Source organism: Schistocerca gregaria, chromosome X (assembly GCF_023897955.1).
Source record: "Schistocerca gregaria isolate iqSchGreg1 chromosome X, iqSchGreg1.2, whole genome shotgun sequence".
NCBI lineage: Eukaryota > Metazoa > Arthropoda > Insecta > Orthoptera > Acrididae > Schistocerca > Schistocerca gregaria.
The window spans coordinates 513,718,525-513,745,116 of NC_064931.1; the positions used below are offsets into that span (position 1 = coordinate 513,718,525).

The 26,592-nt window shown below is 41.5% G+C and overlaps 1 long non-coding RNA gene across 1 annotated transcript in view; it reads left to right on the forward strand.

Moving 5' to 3' along the window:
• Positions 1-26,592, forward strand: part of LOC126297931 (uncharacterized) — a 51,526-nt gene that overhangs the window by 13,122 nt on the left and 11,812 nt on the right. The window contains exon 2 of the long non-coding RNA XR_007552587.1: positions 4,460-4,541. This is a non-coding gene — a long non-coding RNA (uncharacterized LOC126297931). The remainder of the gene's footprint in view (positions 1-4,459; positions 4,542-26,592) is intronic.

Sequence of the window (26,592 nt, forward strand, 5' to 3'; positions counted from 1 at the left end):
CAGTTTAGTTGAGTTTAGCTCAGTTTTGTCAGTTGTTTTGCACTTACGTCAGTTCTGTCGATCAGCTGATGTCAATAAATAATTTGTCAAGCTTGAAATTTTCGTGATGTTCTCATTATTCGCAGCATCCACAACATCAATGAACCAGAGGCCAATGCATGTTAAGTAGTAAATTTTAAAGATTGTTACAACCAGTCACATAAGAATGACACTAGTAGCACCACCATGAAGATGCAAAGCAGGTTTGCTCTAAATGCACACTGTAATGGTCATGAGCATTAGTTGCCTTTGAGACATGACATGGTGAGCTGATGTTAAGACACTCAATGCCTTTAAGGTGACAAAGACACCATTATCAATACCTCACTGGGTTTGAAAAAGTTCATGTTAAAGGATTACAAGATGGTATTGCAGAAAGACTTGACAAGAATATAGCCACTGGACACAACTGCTGGTAGCAGTGGTTAGGAGAATGTACGGTTGCTAGAAAACTGTGCTCCATGTGGCCATGTGGTACTACCGACAGCATTTGGCACCACAGTGACAGAACAAACTGCTACAAATCGGTTCTTTCAAGGACAGCTCCGAGACAGACACCCTTTAGCATTCATTCCACTGGCGACTTCAGTGGTGTCAAGCGTGAGCCATTGGAGGGCAGGATGGAGGTCTTCTGTGTTTTTTGATGAAAACAGTGATGGCTCTGTTTTGGTTAGGAGGAGGCCAGTTGAGCACCCGCAACCAACCTGTCTGCATGCTAGACACACTGGACCCACACCTGGAGTTATGGTTTGGGATGCAATTTCATACGACAGCAGGAACACTCCCATGGTTATCCCACACACCCTGACTGCAAAATTGTATGTGAATCTGGTGATTCAAAGTGTCATGATGCCATTCACGAACAGCATTTCAGTGGATATTTTTCAGTAGGATAACACTCGCCTACATACCACTGCTGTAACCCAATATGCTCTACAGTATTGCCTTGGCCTGCTCAAGCAGCAGATCCATTGCCAGTTGAGCACATATGGGACATCGTCTGACGACACTTCCAGTGTCATCGACAAACAGCATTGGCTTTTCCTGCACTGACCTATCAAGTGCAACACGCATGTAACTCGAGCCCACAAAATGACATCCAGAACTGGTACAATACAACACATGCACTTTTACATGCTTGCATTCAACATTTTCGTGGTTACACCAGCTATTAATGTACGAGCATTTCACGTTTGCTATGTCTTTTCTCACACTTACATTAACCTGTGATCTCCCAATATTAATCACTTAGATATGTCACTGAGAAAAATGTATTCCAGAAATTTCATTACTGTACATTAATTAATTTTTGATTAGTGATTTTTTTTTCTGCCAGTGTATTTGGATGTTGTCAAGAGATTAACAACTGTCTTTTGTATTCTGATATAAATAGTTTACTGTGTGTTTGCGTGGCAGCAGCATAGCTTTAATGATGTTTAGGCTCCAACTTGCATTTGATTTGTTCACAGTGGCTGCTGATATTTTGATACTTGATATAAAAAAAATAGTTATGAGCCTAAATGCAGGGTTCCGCCCCTGCATATTTGGCCACCATACTTGTGAATATGCTTTGCAGTCCAAATACGGTGCCTGTCTCACCTTGAATGAGTTTATCAATTGAAGAGCCACAGGACTGTTTACCACCAAGCATCCTGCAGCCGCCACAGCATCTGGGTGTTACCTGCACCAATACCTGGTGTGCAGGTCACAGTACACAGTGTTGTAATTGCAGACACCTGCTCACTTCCACACTATAAAGTGTCCACATGACGCCGTACATGTAATCTTCTGCTGGACACATACGTAGGTCATTGCTTCGCCTCTCAATAGCCACTTATGATTCAGGCTCTGACCAACCAACAGTCACTACGATTCTCTCAATGTCTGTTGCTGCTGCTGCTGCTGCTGTCTGACATGTCGTCGTCTTGCCCTTGCTGTATGCACCGTACGTCACAGGAGTTCTGTCCACTACTCCTTAAGAAATGCACTACACAATATACATTGAGCACCCAGAACATTATGATCACTGACCTTCTATCGATATAAATCCATCCGGGCAATAGCAGCATCATCTGGTGGGGAATGACTGCTAGTCAGACAAACTCATGGTGCATGAAGTGTCAGTAAGCGTCCTGTCCATATGAAGAATGGAGAAAGTGCGCAATCCATCTGAGTTTGACTGAGGCCAGATTGCGCTGGCCCATAGGTTCAGATGAGCATTTTTGAAACTGCACCAGTTGTCAGGTGTTTGAGGATTGCTGTGGTGAGTGTCTTCAACACATGGCAAAACCAATGTGAAACCACGACCAGACATCATGGGGTTGGGTGGCCATCCCTTGTTGCAGATGTCAAATGTTGTAGGCTAGGCAGACTGATGGAACAGGACAGGCAGCAAACTGTGGCAGAACTAACATCAGACTCTATTGCTGGGTAGAGTACAAGTGTGTCTGAACACACAGTGCATCAAACACTCCTTATGATGGGCTTCCACAGCAAATGCATGTGCCTTGTGCATCCCTTCATGACGATCATGTTTACCGATGGCAGTGGCAGTTTTCACCAAGATAATGCGCCATGTCACAAGACCAGGAGTGTGATGGAATGGTTTCGAGGAATACAGTGATGAGTTCCGATTGATGTGCTGGCCCCCAACTCGCCAGATCTGAACCTGATCGAACACATCTGGGATGTGATGTCAGAGCTCATCTGTAATTTATGGGAATTACGTGATGTGTGTGTGTGTGTGTGTGTGTGTGTGTGTGTGTGTGTGTGTGTGTGTGTGTGTGTGTGTGTGTGCAGATGTGGTGCCAACTCCCTCCAGCAGCCAACCAAGCCTTCAGGCCTTCATTGCTTCCATGTCACAATGTGTCGCCGCTATTATCCAAGCCAAAGTTGGACATACTGGCTATTAGGTAGGTGGCATAATGTTCTGGCTGATCAGTGTATCCATGTGAATGCCCACGAGATCATTGCCTCACGAGACCCTGTCAATATGGCGCCTTGCTGCTTGCGAGTGCCCATCCTCGTGATACTGTAATTACTATCCTTCTTGCTCCATGCCACTTCAACACTTAATGGATTCGTCCTTGAGAGCACATGTTATACACTCTCGAGGATCAAAATTTCTGTTATCAAGTTTTATGGATATTTGTTCTGACAAGCTGTATGGAGTTTAGTCATGATAATATACAGTTGTTGTTGTTGTACCAGTTACACCTTCATGGAAAAGGAAACTTCAGTAATGGCAATGAGGATAATGGTTTCGTGTGGATCTCAGTGCTCTTATCTCATCCACCATGACAGGTAGTAACAATGAGGGTGTTTCTCACGAGATTTTTTAGTAGTTCTTCCTAGTAGTAGGGCACTGAATGTAAAAAAACAACCTTGATCCCAACAAGAGACCATTCTAGGAAAGCTCAAGCAATTGTGCATGTTATATTTTGCTGATAGCAGCATCAGCACTTCCCTATCTCCAAAGGCCTGACATCCTGCCACACGAAGAGGTTAAGGAGGTGTGGGAGTCGAGGGGAGGGGGGAGGGGGTAGGGGGTAGGGGGGAGGGGGGAGGGGAGAGGGGGCTGGGGCCAGCTGCCCCCTGCACTTCTGCATATTCTGCATGAAGCACCCCCTACCCCGATAGCCTCACCACTCTGCATTGGTGGGAGCGAGACTCAACTGCAGCTCATATACAGGGAACGCCACCCCTCATGCCCTGTGCTCCAGGAACTTATATGCAACACCCTCCGCCTCATGCCCTGTGTGCCATGCTCCCATGCACCATGTGCCTCCACATCCATGACATCATGGTATATAACTAATTTATATGAAGTGTTGTGTGTGCTGGAATTGTTTAAAATGCCTATTCAAGTGTGTAAGTATTGATCTGTCTGTAATTAGCATCATGTATTGTTACTCAGGAGGTTGTAGGGCGTTTTTTAAATATATATGCAGAGCGATCTTTCACTGCATTTATGTCTTGACAATGAATACGACTGATGAAGACATTGACTGTGATGACAGCACTGATGATGAAGGTACTGAAGCAACTTGCTGGTGTTGCTGTGGTGTTCTAGAACTTGTAATAAGGATATCGTCAGCAATTATGTAAATAGCAACTGGCATGCCACCTCTGTCTCTGAGACACTTCTCACCCTCACCATCTACATGTCCTAACCATAGGAGCATTAACATATAAAAGGTAATAGTAACAATAACAGCAATTGTGGTAGAGATAGCAAAAATATATTTACAGCAATTAATTAATAGTTGACCCACTGGTGAGAGAAACATCAAAGGGTAATGATGTCAAGATTGTATTTCAGCACTCCCTGCTGCAAGGCAGCATAATTATATAGGCCAATAATAATGGATATGGAAAAAAACCAAATAAGTTTAACTAATAATTTGTGTTTTTCTTGCAGGTTAGGTGAAGTCGTTGCAGATGAAAGCGTGGCATGAGCATAATGCTGTTCAACCACATCTACTGTTTAAACACCAATGGGTGTAAGTGTGTCAGTGTCGATATTGATATCGATAAGTAGTATTCGAAAACCATGGATTTAGCAACATCAAATTAATGTTTCTCATGGATGAATGGCATCAACTATGCAATGTATAGATGATTTTAGCCTTGTTCCAAGGAAAGGTTTAGTCTCCCTTGATGATACTGAGTGAACATATAATCTCTGTAGGGGACTTCCCTGGCACAGTTAAAATATTTAACATCAGACAGTGCATACATCTGCAGACTTTTAAGGGTTTAATGAATGCCAGTTTTGCAACATAGCATGAGCTAGAATGCCAACAAAGGTGGTAGTCATACGTCTACCTATTCTATGAGAGACTGTGGAGTAATCTACAGAAGTAAGCTCACCAAACTCTCCGCCCATCTAAAGAAACCGTAGCTCAACTCTATGATGCATATTGTGCATTGATGGAGTTGGACACGTATGATCCAACATTCTGCTCCTTTAGTACCCCTCAATCTACTCTGAGATTGTCCTTCCATCTTTCCATTGAGTGACCAATATCTCTTTTACCAGCTGGTAATTTATATCTTACATTTTTCGCAATCTTCTGTTCAACTATCCTGTCTATGTGTTCGTTCCATTCATGCTTTCTCTTATGCATCCACTCATTAATGCAGTCCAATTTACATCCTTTTCTGATGTTTTCACTTCTCTCTCTATCTTGCAGTGTCTTCCTTGTAATCCTTTGCAGAATTTTCCTTTCTGCTGTTTCCAAGAGTCTTTTGGTTTTTGATGTTTCTGGTCTCGTCTCAGCTGTGTACGGCACATAATTGGTCCCACTATTGTGTGGCATGTTCACCACATCTGTTAACTGAATTGTATCAAAAGCCTTCTGTAATCAATAAAACAAATATAAGCTGGTCTGTTATATTCAATAGACTTGTCTACAATCTGTTTAAGAAAGAATACTGCATCTGTGCATGACCTACCAGATCTAAAACCACATCGCTCCTCTGCGAGGGTTACAATGCATTCTATTTTATTTATTATTATTTTTCTTATGAGTTTAAGAACTGAAATCAGTAGATTTACCCTCTGTAGTTGGAAGAGTCTATCAATTATCCTTTTGTGTTTATGAGAATTGTAATATTAGTTCTCCATTTGTTTGGAATTTTAATACCAGTGATAACATTGTCAACCAGTTTGGTTAATTGTTCAGTTAGTGGATATCTTCCATACTTCAATAATTCACTGGGGATCGTACCTTTCCCTTGAGACTTCCTATTTTTTAACAGGCTTGCAGCTTCTTTTACCTCTGCATATTAAACAGATACATAATCATTTATTTTTATACAGATCTCTAATCTCTCTCTTTGGTTTCAGGTGATTTTTCCCCCTATATAACTCTGTTAAATACTTAACCCATGTCTCCTCATTCATGTCATTTACTTTGAAAATTTCATCTAATTCTTTCTGCTACTGTGGTATATTCTCCAAATTTGTTTTTGCAACACATAGGAGTCATGTTCTAAATTCCTGGCAAAGATATCCTAGTGTTCCTCTTTAAAACAATTCACTGGTGGTTTTGTGTAATTACAAGTTCTTTTGTAATCTTAGTAAGACTCTTTTGTTTTGAGTGTTTTATATTTCAAATAGGCACAACTTTTTTTATACATGTCTTTAACCTCTTCACAAAGCTATGTTATTCTGTTTGTTTTTCTCTCTTATCTTAACACATGTACCTAGTGCTTCTTGAACTGCTGCTTCAATACTTTGATTTTCTCCCAAGCTTGATCTATGTTATCCTCTACATGAATGGGTTTCTCTTTTATTTTCTCTGATAATCATTTCTGATATAAATTTTTTGTAGATTTATTCCATAATAACTCCGTATTACATTTTTCTTCTTTTAATGTTGGTTCTGTAGCAGTCTTATTCCTTCCTTCGTGCAATTTGATATTTGCCATGAGTAGGCTGTGATCACTTCCAATGTTGGCAGAGTTTAAAGTCCTGACATTTAGTACTGACTAGTGATGGATGTTCTTTTTTGTAACAATGTAATCTGCTTTAGATTTATTACCTCTGTGTTATGAAAAGTATACTTGTATTGCTCTTTGTTGACATAGAAGTCATTATTTTTATTTAGCTTGTTGCTTGAGCATAAGCTGATCATAATCCCACACTTATCATTTAAAAACTCTTCACTAAATCATTGTTTAACTCAAGGGATGACATTATTTCCAATATGAGCATTAAAATCCTCCATTATGACAAACTTTTTTTGAGGGTATCAGAGTGATACCTTCTCATAACTGCTCATAGAAGACATCTCTTCCTGTTCTAGGATTACAATCCTCTGGGCTGTACAGTACAATAATGTTAAATTTGTGAAATGCCAGTTTCAGTTTTAGTAAAATTATTCTCTCAGACACACTCCTCAATACGATCTGTGTACTTCTTGTGACACAGCACATGCCACTGAGGGCATTGTTGTTGGGGGGGGGGACCAAGCGACAAGGTCATCGGTCTCATTGGATTAGGGAAGGATAGGGAAGGAAGTCGGCCATGTCCTTTCAAAGGAACCATCCCAGTATTTGCCTGGAGCGATTTAGGGAAATCACAGAAAACCCAAATCTGGATGGCCGGACGGGGGACTGAACCGACATCCTCCCGAATGCAAGTCCAATGTGCTAGCCACTGCGCCACCCTGCTCGGTAGGGGCATGTTGGGCTGTCAAGTTGCACGGCAAATGGATTTCTGCAGATACCTTATGAAACTATGTTGGATGCATTCAACGTCTGTGTCAGACACTCAGCAATGGCCCGCGATTTGCCTTTACACAAACAACCTGTTTCTCAGAATTGTTCATGCTGTGATCTAATGCTCTGTGCTGTAGGAGGATCCACACCATACCTAGGATGAAAGTCATGATGAACAGTTATTACTGACCTGCACTTTGCAAAATGTAGAACACAAAATGCTCTCTGTTGTCCCAACACCTTTTTACTAGAACTGGACACACACTGCTGCTACCTAGCGAGAACCATGTAAAACTTGAGAGTTTGCTCTTTCTGACAGTATGTTGTTCATGCACATATCTCAAATAACATAATAGTTATGAATTTTTTTAAACTGGATGTTTCTTTATGATACACCCTATATTATCAATCATATTTGAGCTTTGATAAAGACACATAATCAAGTAATTATGGAGACTGTTGTTCATAAGCTTCTCAGACCCACACACAGGGAATTTTTGTGCAGACTTGTGATAATACAAGGATTGGATGATTCATGGCAGGCTGACCTTGTAGACTACTCATGATCTAATAATGGTTTGAACTACATTCTAATGTCATAGATACATATTCCAGATTGGCTTGGGCCCTATGTGTGAAGGTAAGGATGGGGAAGGAGGTTGCAAACATTTTTGAACAATTTTTGCAGACTGGAATGGATTGTTGCCCCAAGAATGTTCAAACTAACCAAGGAGGTGTATTTTACAATAGAAATTTCAAAGCAGTAATGGAACGATATGGGATAAATCACTACCCAACATTATTCTATTTCAAAGAGTAGGGTGTATAATAATTATGTGTTATGGTTGTTCAAAGAAGAAAAATGCGTAAAGACTTATTATATATTAAGTGTACATTTTAGAGACTTTGACACATTAAGCAACAATATTGGAAAGCGGCAGCTGTCTAACAAGGAAAGCCAGCACTTGTGTTAACATTGGTCATGTATCTGCCCAATGTGAGAAGCATAGATCAATGACTGAAGAGTCAGTCACCACCCTAGAAATTTCACAGCATTGTCAAAAATACTGAACAAATATCTCCGACAGACAGACATGAGGTGGTCCTTTGAGGAGTTCCTTCGAGGGGAGCAAGAAGACATGAAGAAACATCGCCTGGACGAATGGACCGATGGTCAGTCAGTGGACGTCATACTTTGCTACAATGACTTAGTTGCTACATTGCTCAATAAATGATGTGGCCAATAGAGCAACGCAGAAGATGCCACCCCAGATGTTACCAGAAAGACGATAATGTGGTACTCACCCAGATGGCTGGTGAGGACGAAGGGACTGCAGCTTTGCGAAATGGATCACCTGTGAACCTAGAAGTGGATGAACTCTGCCAGGACGTTGAACCTGAGGGTTGTTCGTTCGATTCCGAGACAGAGCACTCTGCCCCATGCCATAGTCGCCTGTTAATAATGCAACAGAATTCACAATGAGAAGACCACACTGAAATTGCAGTGAGTCACGGGTACTGTACTGAATGGAAGAACATGCTGCCGGCACGCCGCTGCAACAAGAGCCATCGTCACATCAGCAGTCACCAGACCCTGGATGTTATGACTCCGTCATTCCACAGCCGCGACGATTTGAGCAAGTTAAAACAGATTGTATTACTTTGTTTAAAAGGTCTTATGTCTCAATAAATTACAGTTAGTGGAATCACCAATGTTTATCTCACACCTCACCCACTGAGCCAAGTAAAGAACCCATTCTACCGCTCACAAAGTGTCACTTTCCCTCCTGTCATCCCTGACAAAATAATGACCTTTGCTCCCGCCTGTCACTGATGCTCAATACCTAGTGTCAATAAACCCTGATCCACTACAAAAGTTAATATTGTGGAATGTCTGAACAGGACAATCAAAAACCAGACGTGGAAGCAATTTAATCTTCAAGGGACATACAAATGGCTAAATATTCTGCCACAAATCATTGACAAGTATGATCCTACTATTCAGCATACTAGAGACCTTTTGATTACTGTGATAATGGACTTCTAAATACAGTATACAGCTGTATTTAGATGGTGGATCCACACAAGCAGATGTTCAGTGTAGGTGATTTGGTACTTCTAAATTCAAAACCACTTTTGAGAAGTCATACCCACCGAACTGGTTGACCGAGATATTTACTGTTTCCATGGTTCAGCACACAAATCCAAGAACATGCATCTTAAAAGGCAGTGATGATAAAGAAATCCGATGGAGTTTCTACTCTGATTGATTACAGAAAAACTCTGAACTGAATGTGTTACTCGTAGAGCAAATCAATATTGAGGGAACAAGGCACAGGTGAAATGGCTCAACAATGCTTGCAATTTGCTATATAATAAGAAATACAGACTTCAAACCATGTGTAGCATGACATGAGAGCTAAGAAATGTATCAATAGAATTGAAGGCGGTGTTCTCAAGAATCTACCATTTGAATTTCATATCACTGGATACAATTTTTGTGGGCCACGAACGAATTTGAAACAGTGCCTAGCTTGTGGTGACAATGGAATTGAAATCTTAGATGATGCATGCAAGGAACACAACATTGCTTACACTACAAATAAAGATCATCACATTGCAGACAAAAGGGTAAGGCATAATATCAAGCGATTTTAAAAAGCACGCGAATCAAGCTGCATCGGAGAGAGGTGGAGGGCATAGTGTGAGTTATGTTTGGCGCAAAATAGCAGTTAGTCCTAATGGAGTGCTGGACCCACAGCATCATGCATACACTGTCAATGCATTTTATAAAAATAGTAGTTCGTATCAGCTAGCACATTATGCATTGCACAACCACTTCAACATTAATTGGAATCGGCTAGTGCCACCTGCCTGTACGACTAAAAAGTGGGTTGAGAATTTCGAGGAAACTGCATCAATGAAAAAGAAGGAAACTGGGAGACCAAAAACTTTGTGCACACCTGAAAACATTGAACCTGTAAGAGTTGTCATTGAGAGGAGCCCTCATTGCGCTTGGGATTTCAAACAGAATGGTAAGAAGAATTTTACACTAAGATTTGCACTTTCATCCTGACGAAATCCAAATGTTTCAGGCTCTTAAGGAATCAGATTATGTGAGCCAAACCGGTTCTGCTTAGAATTTTTGGACATGATTAAGCAAGACGAGGACATTACAAACTGTTTGTGGATAAGTGATGAAGCTCACTTCCATCTCTCCACTTATGTGAACAAGCATAACTTTCGATTTTGGAGTGACATTAATCCTGCATCAGCAACCATTGCACTCTACAAAAGTTACTGTGTGGTGCGCCATGTCTTCGTTAGGAATCATAGGGCCATACTTTTTTAACATAGTCTTAGCAGTGCTGTAGCAGTGACTTCTCAGATATACCCAGACATGTCGGAAAACATTTTTACTCCACAACTTGCACACTATGAAGTGGACAATGAGACATCCTTCCAGCAGGACAGAGCAACCTCCCACATTGCTCGAAAAAGCATGAATGTTGTAAGTCGTTTGTTTCCAAATCATGTGATCTCTCGAAACTGTAATGTTGCATGGCCCTCTCATTCACTATACCTTTCAACATGTGACTTTTTCTTGTGGGGTTATCTCCAAAAGCAAAGTTTACCAAGATAACCATCCTTGAACAATTGAAGCCCTGAAAGAGTGAATCTGACGGGAAATCATTCAAATCCCAGTGGCAATGCTGTGCAATGTGATGAATCACTCACTTTGAGGTCCAGCTGGAGGAATGTGTGTGTATAAACAGATGCCATCTTACCATATTTATATTCAAAAAATTAACTGATGTTTTACTTTTGCAGAGAATGCTTTTCCATGTATTTTAAGATAATGAAATAAACAACATTTTAGTGAAATGTTTTTACTTAACAGCCTTTTAAAAATCACTCTTTATTATGCCTCACCCTGTATTAGCTGATAAGGTTAGGCAGATGTGATTAAGAAAGGATACTGGTTTAGGACAACATATTGCTGCATTGGGAGTCAGTAGGGCAACACATGCAAACTCAGTCGGCCAAGAGTGCCTGAAGTTCAAAGACATAATATTTCTATGGAGGCCACTGCTATTGGTAAAGCCCTATATTTAAAACCACACAGAAAAGGGCTTGGGTTGTACATAAACAAATAGCTCATAGCAATACTACTGGACATACCACTTACAATCTTAGGTCTGCTTAAATTAGTCCGAAAACTTAAAATCTCGAAAACTTAAAATCTCAATTTTGTGGCGAGTTTGTATGGAATACAGTACATGAAGCATTGTGGAAATTCAATGAATATGGAATTGTCAGTTTAGATGTTTGGAGGGGGGGATATGGAACTCACTGGGTTCTACATGTTTTAAGAAAATGGAATACCATCCACTACTTTGGCTCATTTTGCGATTTTAGACTGCCTGAAGAAATGTGTTGTTACTTCACCAACAGAAAGCAGGTGTTGTACAATTTTTGATGCTACAAAGAATTCAGTTCATACCTCTGCGTGCATTTCTGCCTAATGTTTCTCCTGATAGTTGCATAAATACAAATAGTATGCATAGTATGCACATCACTGTATTGTTTAAAGGTTGAGATGCAATGTCGTTCAGTCTAACTCTGAAAGAATGTATGTCTGAATTAAAAGCAAACTACTTTCCTCCAGCAGATCTGAGCAAGGGGAAGTGGAGTACAGGATTCATCAGTCTTGAAACATACAATAGAATAGTTAATGTCACTGAGGTAAATGATAAACTTCATCTAGAGAGAGGGAAAATTGAAATACTGCTGGCGCCAACAAGAATGATGATTTAAATGTGTACATAAAATGATTTGTAAAGGGGTTTGAGCTACAAGAGATAGTGGACTTCTGTCACAAAGTTTCAATACGAGTGCTATTCAGGTTCTCAAGGGGACAAGTACTGGAGCATAATACTGAGAAAACTTAAAAAGTCGGATCAGCCATTGGTCATACTGTCAGTCAGTATGATTTGTTTAGAGTGCAATATTGTGACAAATCTGTACCTTAATGGCAGATTAGTCAATACTACAATGAAGTGACAAAAGTTACGGGATACCGCTTAATATTGTGCAGTAATTTGACATTATGTCCCATAAATGTTTGGTGGGTGGCCAGACTATTTGTTTGAACTGCCCAGAATGTTCTTGAAACCAATCGCCAACAACTGTGGTCTGGTGACGTGGTGCATTGTCCTCCATAAAAATTCCATCGTCCTTTGGGAACATGAAGTCCATGAATGGTTGCAAATGGTCTCAAAGTACCTGAACATAAACATATCCAGTCAATGATTAGTTCAATTGGGCCAGAGGACCCACTCCATTCCATGTAAACACAGCCCACACTACTAAAGAGCCACCACCAGCTTGCAGAGTACCTTGTTGACAACATGCATCCACAGTTCTGTGGGGTCTCCACAACACTTGGTCCCTAACATTAACTCTTACCAGCTGAAATCAGGACTCACTTGACAGATCATGGTTTTCCAGTCATCTAGGGTCCAACCAATATGGCCATGACTGCAGGAGAGGTACTGCAGGTGATCTCATGTTGTTAGCAAAGGAAATCATATAAGTTATCTGCTATCATAGTCCATTAACAACAAACTTTGCAGCACTGTCCTAGTGGATACATTCCATATTGATTTCTGTGGCTATTTTACACAGTGTTGCTTCTCTCTTGGCACTAACAACTCTATGCAAATGTCACTCCTCTTGGTCGTTAGGTGAAGGCTGTTGAGCACAGCGTTGTCCACGGTGACTGGTAATGTCTGAAATTTTGTATTCTTGGCACAGTGGCTCTCAGAGTTTTGAATTCCCTAACAATTTCTGAAAGGGAATGTTCTATGCATCTACCTCCAACTACCATTCTGCATTTAGTCTGCTAATTACCATTGTGCGGCTATAATCACATGATCACCTGAGTACAAATGTCAGCTTTGCCAGTGCACTGTCCTTTTATACCTTGTGTATGCGATATTACCACCATCCGTATATGTCCATATTGCTATCCCATGACTTTTGTCACCTCCTTGCTGCAGTGGGCCTTGGTTATAAAACTGCAGAGGTTCCCAGTAATCTGGTACTCTCCCTGTGACTGTTCAGACATTAGACTGTCCCGAGTTGATTATTATAAACTAGAACCCAAATCTAGTCAATTTTCATGGAGTGGAAATTATAGTATGTTTTCATTTCACGTATAATTGTATAATTATGAGTATTAAGTATAAATACAGCATACATAACAATTAGTAGACGAATGTGCAGTGGAAGCAGAATGTGCTAAAGTTAAGAGTATCTTATATCCATTGGATTGAAATCTCACAATGACATCACTCCAAGCAATGACTCCAGTTCAATATGACGAGCACATAATTTGCCAGAAATATATTCCCCCAAACTGTCTGCCTCAACAGTGTTTAACAGTAATGATGAGGTACGAATTATTATTCAGCATCAAGATGGACTGACACTTATGAGCAAGAGCTTCCAGTATCCTCCCACAGCGTAGCCAGAGAAGGAGACATTTTGGGGTCATATCTCTCTGGGTTGTAAGATCATTTTCCTTCAGAAGAGACTGCTGAAGTCATACAGCCACAAGCAGAAGAAAGCTTTCTATTCAAGTCAGCAAGTCATTTGTCATGATGTACCCCATTTAAAATGGGGCTCTCCTCATAGGTGCACCCAGACTAAGAAAGAGTTACCTGACCAGCAATTCATTGCACTGAGTCCCCATGCCCAGGCCACAATGGGCACACACTCCTTGGCATATGTGGGGAGATTTCAGCACCGGCAACAACAATGCGATCCCTGCACTATGAGGGGGCTACCACTGTGCAGTTAACTGATGACTCCCTCCAAAAACGGGATGGCTAGTGTATTGGGTTTTGGGCATATTACCACTGTGAGATAGAAAGGATGCAAAGATAGAAATGCACAAAGGTGAAATATACACCACTTTTGGTGACCTTCGCTACAAGAGCCACACTTCTGTAAAGTTTGGAATGGGACAGTAGGGCAAACCCACCAACACAGACCATGTAGTTTGGGATGAAAAGGTGTATGAAGTGCCACAGAGAACAAAAAACAAATGCCTAAAATCATAAACCAAATACAAGCATGGCCAGCACCAAGAAGACCATCCAATGGAAAGGTAGAGGGGGGAGGGGGGGGGGGGGGGGGGGGAAGAATAGCAGAAGGGTAGGCTTGCAGCACAGAAAAGGAAGTGGCATTACAAGTGCTGGGGGCCTGGTGTTGACCAACCACATAGTCACAAAGGAGTTGTGAGCCTCCTGAGGGGTAGTTGTGGATTCTTAAGCTCAGTTATCACCACATCTGAAGAGAAATCACATAAAGAATATTATAAACTTCCTTCCAGAAGGTAAATGAAATCTAGTTGAAAGAAAAGGAGTGTATGATTTCATAGATAATTGGAAAAGATTTGAAGAAACTAGGCTTCCACCTAAAAGCAATTTACAGCAAACTAAATGAATATGATGTACGTTAAGAAGATTATGAAAATGATAAATCAGCCTGGGAAAAATTTAACATTAAAAAGCTGAAAGAATAACATAATTTACATCTAAAGACTGATTTTTTATTATTGGCAGATCTACATCGTACTCCGCAAGCCACGTAATGGTGTGGTGCAGGGTATCATCGGTACCACTATCTGATCCCTCCAATCCTGTCCCACTCGCAAATAGTATGTTGGAAGAATGATTGTGTGTAAGCCTCTGTATTGGCTCCAATTTCTTGAATTTTCCCCTCGTGGTCAATACGTGAGATGTATGTGGGGGGAAGTAATATGTTGTCTGGACTACTCCTGAAAAGTGCTGTCCCAAAATTTCAGTAGTATCTCCATTACGCTCTCTCGCCAGCTAAACAATCCCATGATGAAACGTGCCGCTCTTTGTTGGATCTTCTGTAGCTCCTCTATCAGTCCTACCTGATAGGGATTCTGAACAAGTGCCTTATAAGCCACCTCTTTCATGGATGAGTTACATTTCCTTAAGATTCTTCCGATGAATCTGAGTCTTGTGTCTGCTATTTCCACTATATGTTTTATATGTTACGCCTAGATATTTTACGGCAGATGCTGTCTCCAGCTGTTTGTCATCAATAGTGTAGCTGTACAGTAGTGAACTTCTTTTCCTATCTATGCACAATATGTTACATTTATTTAAGTTCAGAGTCAACTGCCAGAGTCTGCACCATTCATCAATTCTCTGCAGGTCGTTTTGCAAATTCTTACTATCTTCTGGCGTTGCTACTTTGGTGTAAACAACTGCATCATCCGCAAATAACCTTAAAGGGCATCTGACGTTTTCTACTAGATCATTCAGATACATACTGTGAACAGCAATGGTCCTATACACTTTCCTGTGGTACTCTGGATATTACCTTTACATCTGTCGATTTAGTTCCGTTAAGAGTGACGTGTTGAGTTCTATCTGTAAGAAAGTCTTGAATCCAATCACAGGTCTGCTCTGCTAATCCGCAAGCTCATATTCTTTTCATCAAATGGAAATGTGGAACAGTGTCAAATGCCTTACTGAAATCAAGGAACATGGCATCAGCCTGAGCGCCATGGCCTGCGCTGTGGATCTCATGGAGGAACAGAGTGAGCTGAGTTTCGCAGGCTCTCTGTTTGCAAAATCCATGCTGATTTTTATAGAGGAGCTGTTCATTTTCCAAGAACGTCATAATTCTTGAGCATGAAACATGTTCCATAATTCTACAACAGATTGATGTCAATGATATAGGTCTATAATTGTGTGGATCTGTCTTACGGCCTTTCTTAAAAACAAGAATGACCTGCGCTTTTCTCCAGTCATTAGGTACCTTTCATTGTTCAAGCGATCTATGATAAATTACTGCTATAGGGGGAGTAAGTTCTTTTGTACAGTCTTTATAGAATCTTATAGGTATCTCATCTGGTCAAGAAGCCTTTCCATTACTAAGCGATTGTAGCTGCTTTTCAATTCCATGATCAGTTATCAAAATATCTGCCATTCCGACGTTCGCAAGACAACTGAAAGGAGGGACAGTGTTACAATGATCTGCAGTGAAATAACTTTGGAAGACCAAATTCAGTGTTTCAGCCTTCTCTCTGTTATCTTCCATTTCAGCAACCGTCTGTTCACTGAGAGAATGAATAAATGATTTTGACCCACTTACTAATTTTACATACGACCAAAATCTTTTAGGGTTTTTACTCAGGTCAGTTGACAACGTTTTACTTTTGAAATCATCTTCTCTCATTGCTCTCCTTACACTCATTCAGCTTTTGTTTGTCAGCTAGGTTTTTACTTCTTTTGAATCTGAGATGAAGTGCTCTTTGTTTACGTAGCACTTTTCTTACATGGATATTAAACCATGGTGAATCTTTCCCATCCCTTAAAACTTTACTCAGAACATACTTGCATATTTTGAATTTTTCCCATTTGTTCTCTACATCTTCGTCCTCGTACACCAAATATTTGATGCTGACTGCTGAGATATTCTGAAATTTCTTTCCTGTCACCATTGCTGAGCAAATATACCTTCCTACCTTTCTTAACACTCCTTATAGGACCCGTCATCATAGATGCTGTCAAAGCCTTATGATCACTGATACCTTCCTCTACGTTAATTGATTCAGTAATTTCAGGTCTGAGTACTAGTCTCATTGAACCACGAAATTATATCCTCACAAAACCACAAAATGTTACCAAATAGTTGACCTGTCAGAAATATTCACATCAGTCTAGAGCCACAGTTATCAGTTAATCAGCAAACTTATTGTTCTTCATTCCAGTATTACCACTTTAAGCTCATAATTCCTCAGAACACAAATAGAAGTTTTCAGATAACCTATAGATCCAATAATGCGGCATTATATGACTTGTGCCTCACAAAAATATTTCTCTTAATGTTAAGCTCTCATTCCCAGCTTCAGTGTCATGAATTGCACAATATACACAGTACTCAATGTTGCCTAATTCACAATTAGATCATCAATACAGTTACGCCACATTTGTTTGCATACAGTTATCTTTTTCATTACTCAAACAAGCCTGTCAGCTCTGTTATTTTACTTCCCTTTCTTACCTCGTTAACAAGTGGAGTGCATTCTCAAAATATATCCCTACTGCAGAGACATGCTCCCTAACCATTACGACCCTAACATTATTCACTATTTTATTATTTCTTCATTAACTAATAAATAAACACCTGCTCTGCTTATCTAACACAAAAATGACTCTACTGAAAAACGCTCCACAGTAGCAAATCCTTATGCTAAGGCAAACTTAACTCTCCTTACTGATCAGACAAAATTATTACTCAGAAAAGCTATTATTTCACTGTATTCCATCAATTTGCTTGAGATTCTAGCCTGAAGGGCGATATACATACAAACCTTGCATATTCTATTCACATACATTACTCCTGGCAACTATGTTTAAAGGTGTAATTCCTTAATGATAGAAAAGGCTGTACCAGGACACACTTCTATAGATAGATAGTTATCTCCATATACTGATTACACTGAACATAATCGCTTCTATTACATCACAATTAATATTAAGATCTAGTATTCAAGATTTTTTTTTACTGCATGTTGCCTCTGCTGCTGCACCAAATCATACTAACTTCACACATGATTTGATTACTTCAGATGTTAATTATAGTTTTTTGATAACCTGCACCTTCTCCTTCACATGTACGGACATCTTTCATTTTCTGTGTACCTTATCTCTTTGTTTGACACAAATTCTTTAATCATGGTAGCAAAAAATGGCTCTAAGGACTATGGTACTTAACATCTGTGTGTGTGATCACACACACAAAATACTGGAGAAACTTTTTCTCACATATTTCAATACTAAAGTATGCTGCTTTACTAAATCATGTAACAGTAAAGGAAATAATGTTTCCGAGTCACTTATAAACTACAGGTAGGATAGGAGAAGAGTTTGCCTTAGGAAACATGAAGAATGAGACAGATGGTAAGCATTATCGCCACATAATGAATCCAATATAGAATGCTGACCCCCTACTTCTTAACTGCGCAAGATATTACTCCCAAATATTCATCCATGCTGGGATTTTGAATCACCAAGAAATTGCACTCCAACAACTCTCCTGCCAATTCCAGTTAATACACTACTGCCCATTAAAATTGCTACACCACGAAGATGGGGTGCTACAGATGCAAAATTTAACCAACAGGAAGAAGATGCTGTGATATGCAAATGATTAGCTTTTCAGAGCATTCAACCAAGGTTGGCGCTGGTGGTGACACCTACAACGTGCTGACATGAGGGAAGTTCCCAACCGATTTCTCAAACACAAACAGCAGTTGACCGGCGTTGCCTGCTGAAACATTGTTGTGATGCCTCGTGTAAGGAGGAGAAATGGATACCATCACATTTCCGACTTTGATAAAGGTCGGATTGTAGCGTATCGCGATTCCGGTTTATCGTATCGCGACATTGCTGCTCGCATGGTCGAGATCCAGTGACTGTTAGCAGAATATGGAATCGGTGGGTTCAGGAGGGTAATATGGAACGCTGCACTGGATCCCAACGGCCTCGTATCACTAGCAGTTGAGATGACAGGCATCTTATCCGCATGGCTGCAACGGATCGTGCAGCCACATCTCGCTCCCTGAGTCAACAGATGGGGCCGTTTGCAAAACAACAACCATCTGTACAAACAGTTCGACGACGTTTGCAGCAGCATGGACTATCAGCTCGGAGACTGTGGCTGCGGTTACCCTTGACGCTGCATTACAGACAGGAGCGCCTGCAATTGTGTACTCAACGACGAACCTGGGTGCACAAATGGCAAAACTTCATTTTTCCGGATGAATCCAGGTTCTGTTTACAGCATCATGATGGCCGCATCCATTTTTGGTGACATCACGGTGAACGCACATTGGAAGTGTGTATTCGTCACCGCCATACTGGCGTACCACCCGGTGTGATGGTATGGGGCGCCATTGGTTATATGTCTCGGTCACCTCTTGTTTGCATTGACGACACTTTTAACAGAGGACATTACATTTCAGATGTGTTAGGACCCATGGCTCTAACCGTCATTCGATCCCTGCGAAAACTTACATTTCAGCAGGATAATGCATGACCGCATGTTGCAGGTCCTATACGGGCCTTTCTGGATACAGAAAATGTTCGACTGCTGCCCTGGCCAGCACATTCTCCAGATCTCTCACCAAACTGGCTCATCAGAATACGTCAGTCACTACTCTTGATGAACTGTGGTATCCTGTTGATGCTGCATGGGCAGCTGTACCTGTACACACCGTCCAAGCTCTGTTTGATTCAATGCCCAGGCATATCAAGGCTGTTATTATGGCGAGAGGTGGTTGTTCTGGGTACTGATTTCTCAGGATCTATGCACTCAAATTGCGTGAAAATGTAATCACATGTCGGTTCTAGTATAATATATTTGTCCAATGAATACCCGTTTTATCATCTGCATTTCTTCTTGGTGTAGCAGTTTTAATGGCCAGTAGTGTAGTACCTATTGTTTCACACTCTTTGATAGCTTACCAGTAGGACCGATAATTTTTATTCCATAAACATGCATCACTACTATGCCCTCTGTGTTATTAATAGATTCAAAAAATGCCTTTGAAATGTCATTCAAATCACTCCTACTGCCCAGTAAACACTTAACATGTACACCTTGTACACTTGCTGTTATTACAGGTTGACACAATTCCTTTTTACTTACCATGGTATCTTGTTCATACAACAAATCCTCAATCTTTTCCCTGGAAAAACTATCATCCTGCTTACCAAAATGATTATCTGACCCACTGTCACTTTCTCTATGCTTTAGATTTTGTACTTCTTACAGCTTTTTCTCAATTTTGAATCTATATTTACTTTTAACAAATTTTCCTGGACCACTACGGCACACTTAGTTTCTACATTTACTTTTAACAGTTTTTCCTAGACCACTACTACACATTTAGTTTCTACATCCGTTCCAAAATCATTTTTACTCTGACTGATTTGGTTCTCAAGTGTAACTCTATTTTCAACGTACTGTTTTTCGAAAACCTCCACCTTCCTACTATCGTCATCAGAAAGTTTCTGTCTCTCTTCTACACATTTACTACTCAATGTTAATTTCTTATTAGTATTATGTAATACTTTCTTCATACTATTTCCCCACCTCCTAATGCCTTCTTTCAAACTACTTTTCATACTATTCAAACCCATAATTTGCCTTAACATTGCTTCCACTTTTCTGTCTGATATACACTTTTCCTCTTGCTGACTTAGGCTACTAGATTCCAGCCTCCTTAACCTTAACGCCCTCATCCACTTCAGTACTGTTTTCGTTTATTTGGTTCTTTACGGACTTTCGTCCCCACCTTTCAAAGTTACATTCATGTCTGATTTATAACTACTACCGTCTACAGAACCAGTCCCACTTAGGACTTTCTGTTCACTTAAAAACTTAACCTCTACAGCTTTGTTCTCGGTCACTCTGTCTTGTTCGTTAAGGCCACTCATTATGTATCACTTAATATGGAACAGCTTTTGCAATGAATTACTTTGTTTTTAATCACTCGTCTGATGCTGCTCTGCGGTTGTCATCTTGATCTGTCGTCTGCATGTTGTAATTCTGTTGGTGAGGCGTCTTGTTTATTTCCAGTCAACTGTGTCCACTAGTGTGCTGCTTGGAGCAATGAATTAGCTTGTTTTTAATCACTCGTCTGCTGCTGCTGCTCTGCTGTTGTCGTCTTGATCTGTCGTCTGCATGTTGTAATTCTGTTGGTGAGGCGACTTGCTTATTTCCAGTCAGCTGTGTCCACCTGTGTGCTGCTTGGCTTCTCCTGTACTCAATGGCTGCTGCCATTGGACCTGCTTGCTGATTGGCTGCTGTCCTACTTTGGGCACGAAACCCCAGCACTGATTGGTTGCATCTCATCCATTTAAATCACTGCAAACCGCCCAATTTCACACTTCACTGTCAAATTTCGTGAGTTCTACTTTATTGTGCCCACATACAATAGTGCTCAAGTCAGGGCAAAAATGTGATGATTTTCCTTCTTTACTTCTTCATTGATTGTCCTCGGTGTCGACTTACTGCGTTGCTACACTGGCTGAAAAATGGGGTGTCGAAGTACAACACTGGCTACTTTAAACGATGTAGCCGACAGGTGCACATCTGCGTTTCACTGTTCACAACCCCCCCCCCCCCCACCCTCCCCCACCCCAATAATACATACAGTGTGTGGTAGATAAGTAATGAGACTGGCTGCCGCGCTGTGCCCCAGTCGCTCGCAGGGCGGTCTCCACCTGTACGTCACGTGGTGGGGGATCTGAGCTAACAATAGAAGCGGTTCGCAGTAGCGTCGGAGCTCTGGTGCAGTGAGGGTCGAGCTTCGCGTATTACGTTGTTTGTGTGCCCACGACACTTGTGAAAACGCTGAAGATGGATCGCTCGATAGAACAGCGGTATGCAATCAAATTTTGCTTTCGCTTGGGCAAAACTGCTTCGGAAACTTTTGCTATGATTACGGAGGCCTACAAAGAAGACTCCCTATCAAGAGCTCAAGTGTTCCAGTGGTTTAATGAATTTAAAAACGGGAGGGAATCTGTTGAAGACATGGAACGTTCTGGACACCCTTCAACGAGTCGTGTGGATGAAACGGTGGCCAAAGTGAAAGAACTCCTGGACTCCGGCCTTCGTTTAAGTCTCAAAATGTTCGCCGATGAGGTCTCCATGAACAAATTTATGGTTCACCAAATTGTTACGCAAGATTTGATGATGAGGAAAGTTTGCGCAAAATTGGTTCCCCGAGTGCTCACCGCCGAACAAAAGCAACAACGAGTGGACGTTTGCCGTGAGATGATGAATGATTTGGAAAATAATCCAGACTTTTTAGACAACGTAGTAACAGGCGACGAATCGTGGACATTCCAGTACGACCCGGAGACGAAAGCCCAGAGCTCGGAGTGGCACACACCGGCATCCCCACGGTCGAAGAAAGCAAGAATGTCAAAGTCCCGCATCAAGACAATGCTGATTGTGTTTTTCGACAAGCAGGGGTTAATTCACAAAGAGTTTGTCCCTCAGGGGAAGACTGTCAATGCCGAATTCTACAAAGAAGTCCTTCAGCGATTACACAGAGCCGTCAAACGGAAGCGACAGGACCTCGCTCAACGCTGGCGTCTCCACCACGACAACGCTCCGGCGCACACAGCGTTCCTCATGACCTCCTACTTGACCCGAATTGGAGTTGAAGTTCTGCCACAGCCACCATACAGCCCTGACTTGAGTCCTTCTGATTTCTTCCTATTTCCGAAGGTCAAAAGATGCCTGAAGGGTCATCGTTTCGACGATATTCCGAACATCCAACGTGCTGTCACGAAGGCACTAACTGGGATAACTCAAACGGACTACAGTGGGGCCTATGAAGCTTGGAAAACGTGCTGGCATCGTTGTGTCGACGCCCAAGGCGAGTACTTTGAAGAATATTAACGTTTTGTACAAATTGGATCAATAAATTTGTTTTTCTAGACTGAGTCTCATTACTTATCTACCACACCCTGTAGTTACACAGCCAGTGCACTATTGTTTAACTTTCGATAAATCTCATTAATAGGTTGCAGGCAAACATCCACATACTGCTACTATAGTTTCCGGTTGAACATATACGAGCAGTAACGTCTAGCCACATAGTTCACATTTCTGGAAGAATAAAAAGGTACTTATAGAAACAGACACTGTTATTGTTTTAACACACAGCCCAACTGTGTTACATTTGTTTTAAAGTTACGTTGATACATTGTTGTTGATCTAACCATCACAGGTTTCTCGTCTGAAACTCAGCCGTAGGCTGACTGTTTCAGGGCCAAAAATCGGGCCCTTATATATGCTCACAATAATAGGTACTGAAACTACACATTGTTCAAAGTTAAATTTACAGAAATTACAATTAAAACTTAACTCATTAAATTATCTGAATACATCGAAAAATTCATTGTTTTTAACAGGGTTTAGGCCAAATTATTTATTTAAATGATGAAATTAACATATATCGTTACGCAAACAATACTTTTGGCAAAACTGTTAATTTCTTTGGACTTAATTAAGGGCTGTCTTTGCTAACATGTTTTCGAATAGAGCCAAATAAATCCTTCAAGAATACTATTAGTTGTTCCTCCAAATGTTTATAATTATTATAGACTTTATACTTGTTTATATATCAGTAATAGCATTTAAGTTACGAAAAAATAACTGATTTCTCCCTATAGCAAAAGATACCAACTAGGCATTACCGAAATAAATTAGACAATCAATTACATACCTAAAACTAAGCACAAAATTAGATCTGATGTTATATTCTTTAAAACTGAGGGCCAACCTTTCTCTTTCATGAAAATGCAGACAATATTCGTGTATGTTAATGGTAATTAGTTAAAAGTGAAAATCGAATTTAAGGAGGCATATGGCAAAACAAGAAGGGAAGTAAAAATATCCCAGCTTGTTTCATCACAGAGTATTAACTGAGCGAAAGCTGCTTATATTTGGGAATAAGCTGATATTGTTAACAATGTATTGGTGCATTGTGCTGCCACCTACTGCCAGGTGCTCCATACCAGTGACCTCAGTAGTCATTAGATATGGTGAGAGAGCAGAATGGTGTTCTCCATGGAACTCATGGACTTCGAACGTGGTCAGGTGACTGGGTGTCACTTTTGTCATATGTCTGGATACGAGATTTCCATGTTCCTCAACATCCATAGGTCCACTGTTTCTGATGTGATAGTGAAGAGGAAACATGAAGGGACAGGTACAGCACAAAAGTATACAAGCCGACCTCGTCTCTTGACTGGTGGAGACTGCCAACAGTTGAAGAGGGTCGTAATGTGCAATAGGCAGACATCTATCCAGACCATTACACAGGAATTCCAAACTGCATCAGGATCAACTGCAAGTACTATGACAGTTAGGCGGGAGGTGAGGAAACTTGGATTTCATGGTCGAACTGATGCTTCTAAGCCACACATCATGCCAGTAAATGCCAAATGACGCATCGTTTGGTGTAAGGAGTGTAAACATTGGACAATTGAACAGTGGAAAAACACTGGGTGGTGTGACGAATCACGGTACACAATGTGGTGATCCAATGGCAGTACACCTTTGGGATGTTTTGGAACACTGACTTCGTGCTCAGCTTCACCGACCAACATCGATACCTCTCCTCAGTGCAGCACTCCATGAAGAATGGGCTGCCATTCCCCAAGAAACCTTCCAGCACCTGACTGAATGTATGTCTGCAAGAGTGGAAGTTGTCATCAAGGCTAAGGGTGGGCCAACACCACACTGAATTTTAGCAGTACCGGTGGAGGGCACAGCGATCTTTTAAGTCATTTTCAGCCAGGTGTTGGTTGGTTTAAAGGTGGGAGAAGGGACCAAACTATGAGGTCATCGGTTTCTTGTTCCTAATAAAACAATGCCACAAGTGTGAGAATAAAACGGATGAAACGTATAACACAAAACGGAAAGAAAGGAAAAGCCACTAAGAACGAAGGGAAGGCAACGAATACTAAAAGGAACAAAAGAGGACAAGAAAACAACAGAGAGATACTAGAAATAGAAGGGAGTAAAACATGAAAGCAGATTACAGTGACTGGAGAACCACGCAAATAAAAAAGGAAATCCAGTCACTCTGCAACACTTTAAAACCTCTAACCTAAAAGCACCAGGGTGGAGGACACGGAAGGAAAAGGACATGCGCTAAAACCTACATAGAAGTATAAAACCCACTCTCACAGATAAAATGTAAAACTAAAGCTGCTGTGAAGGCACTGTTGCTCAACACCGAAGGCAGGGTGCTGGGAAAGTTAAAAGTCTCCCGCAGAGTGGCTAAAAGTGGGCCGTCCAGCAAGAGGTGGATGGCTGTCATTTGGGAGCCAGAGCGACACTGAGGTGGGTCATCGCGACGGAGTAGGTAACCATGTGTTAGCCACATATGGCCAATGTGGAGCTGGCAGAGGACAATTGATTCCCTGTGAGAGGCCTGCATGGAAGAGTTCCACACATTCATAGTCTCCTTACTGACACACTGTTTGTTGTGCGTGCTGTTATGCCATTACATCTCCCAAAGCCGGAAAATTCTGCAGTGTAAGACAGAACGCAGGTCAGCTTTGGAGATGCCTATCTCCTGAAGCGGTTTCTGTGTCGCCTGTCGGCAAGTTCGTTGCCGGGGATTCCGACATTTCCTGGGGTCCACACAAACACCACGGAATGGCGGGACTGTTCTAGGGCACAGATGGACTCCTGAATGGACCCAGAGGGTGGCAAGGGTAGCACTGGTTGATAGCTTTTAGGCTGCTCAATGAGTCAGTACACAGGAGAAATGACTCACCAGGGCATGAGTGGATGTACTCAAGAGCACGAGATACGGCCGCCAGCTCTGCAGTGAAAACACTGCAACCAACTGGCAAGGAGTGCTGCTCAATATGTCCTCCATGAACATATGTGAAGCCTATGTGACCATCAGCCATTGAACCGTCAGTGTAAACCACTTCAGAGCCCTGGAACACGTCAAGAATCGAGAGGAAGTGACAGCAGAGAGTGGTGGGGTAAAGAGAGTCCTTAGGGCCATGCAAAAGGTCCAGACGAAGCTGCGGCCGAGGCATACACCATGGAGGCGTACGTGAACGGACCGCAAGTAGAGGTGGTAGAGGGAAAGACTCCAGTTCGGAGAGAAGGGAGCAAAGCAAACTGCAATCATTATCACCGATCTGGGCCGTCGATGCGGGAGATGGACTTCCACGGGCGGGAAAAGGAGACGGTAATTCGGATGCTCAGGGGAACTATGAATGTGTGCTGTGTAACTGGCGAGCAGTTACGCATGTCTGATCTGCAGTGGAAGGACACCAGCCTCAACCTGTATGCTGTTTATCGGAGTCGTCCTAAAAGCTCCTGTCACTAATCGAACCCCACAGTGGTGCACAGGGTAGAGTAAATGCAATGCTGAAGGCGCTGCCAAACCATAAACCACATTCCTGTAGTCAATTCGGGATTGGACAAGGGCTCTGTGGAGCTGCAGCAGCGTACAGCGATCTGCACCCCAATTGGTGTTGCTCAGACAACGAAGGGCACTGAGCTCAACAGCTGCTGCTAGATCATTAATAGCCACTAAAAATAGAGAGACACTCAATACAGAGCCCTGTGGGACTCCATTCTCCTGGATATGGATGGAACTATGAGGGTCACCAACTTGGACACGGAAAGTATGGAGCAACAGGAAGTTTTGGATAAAAATTG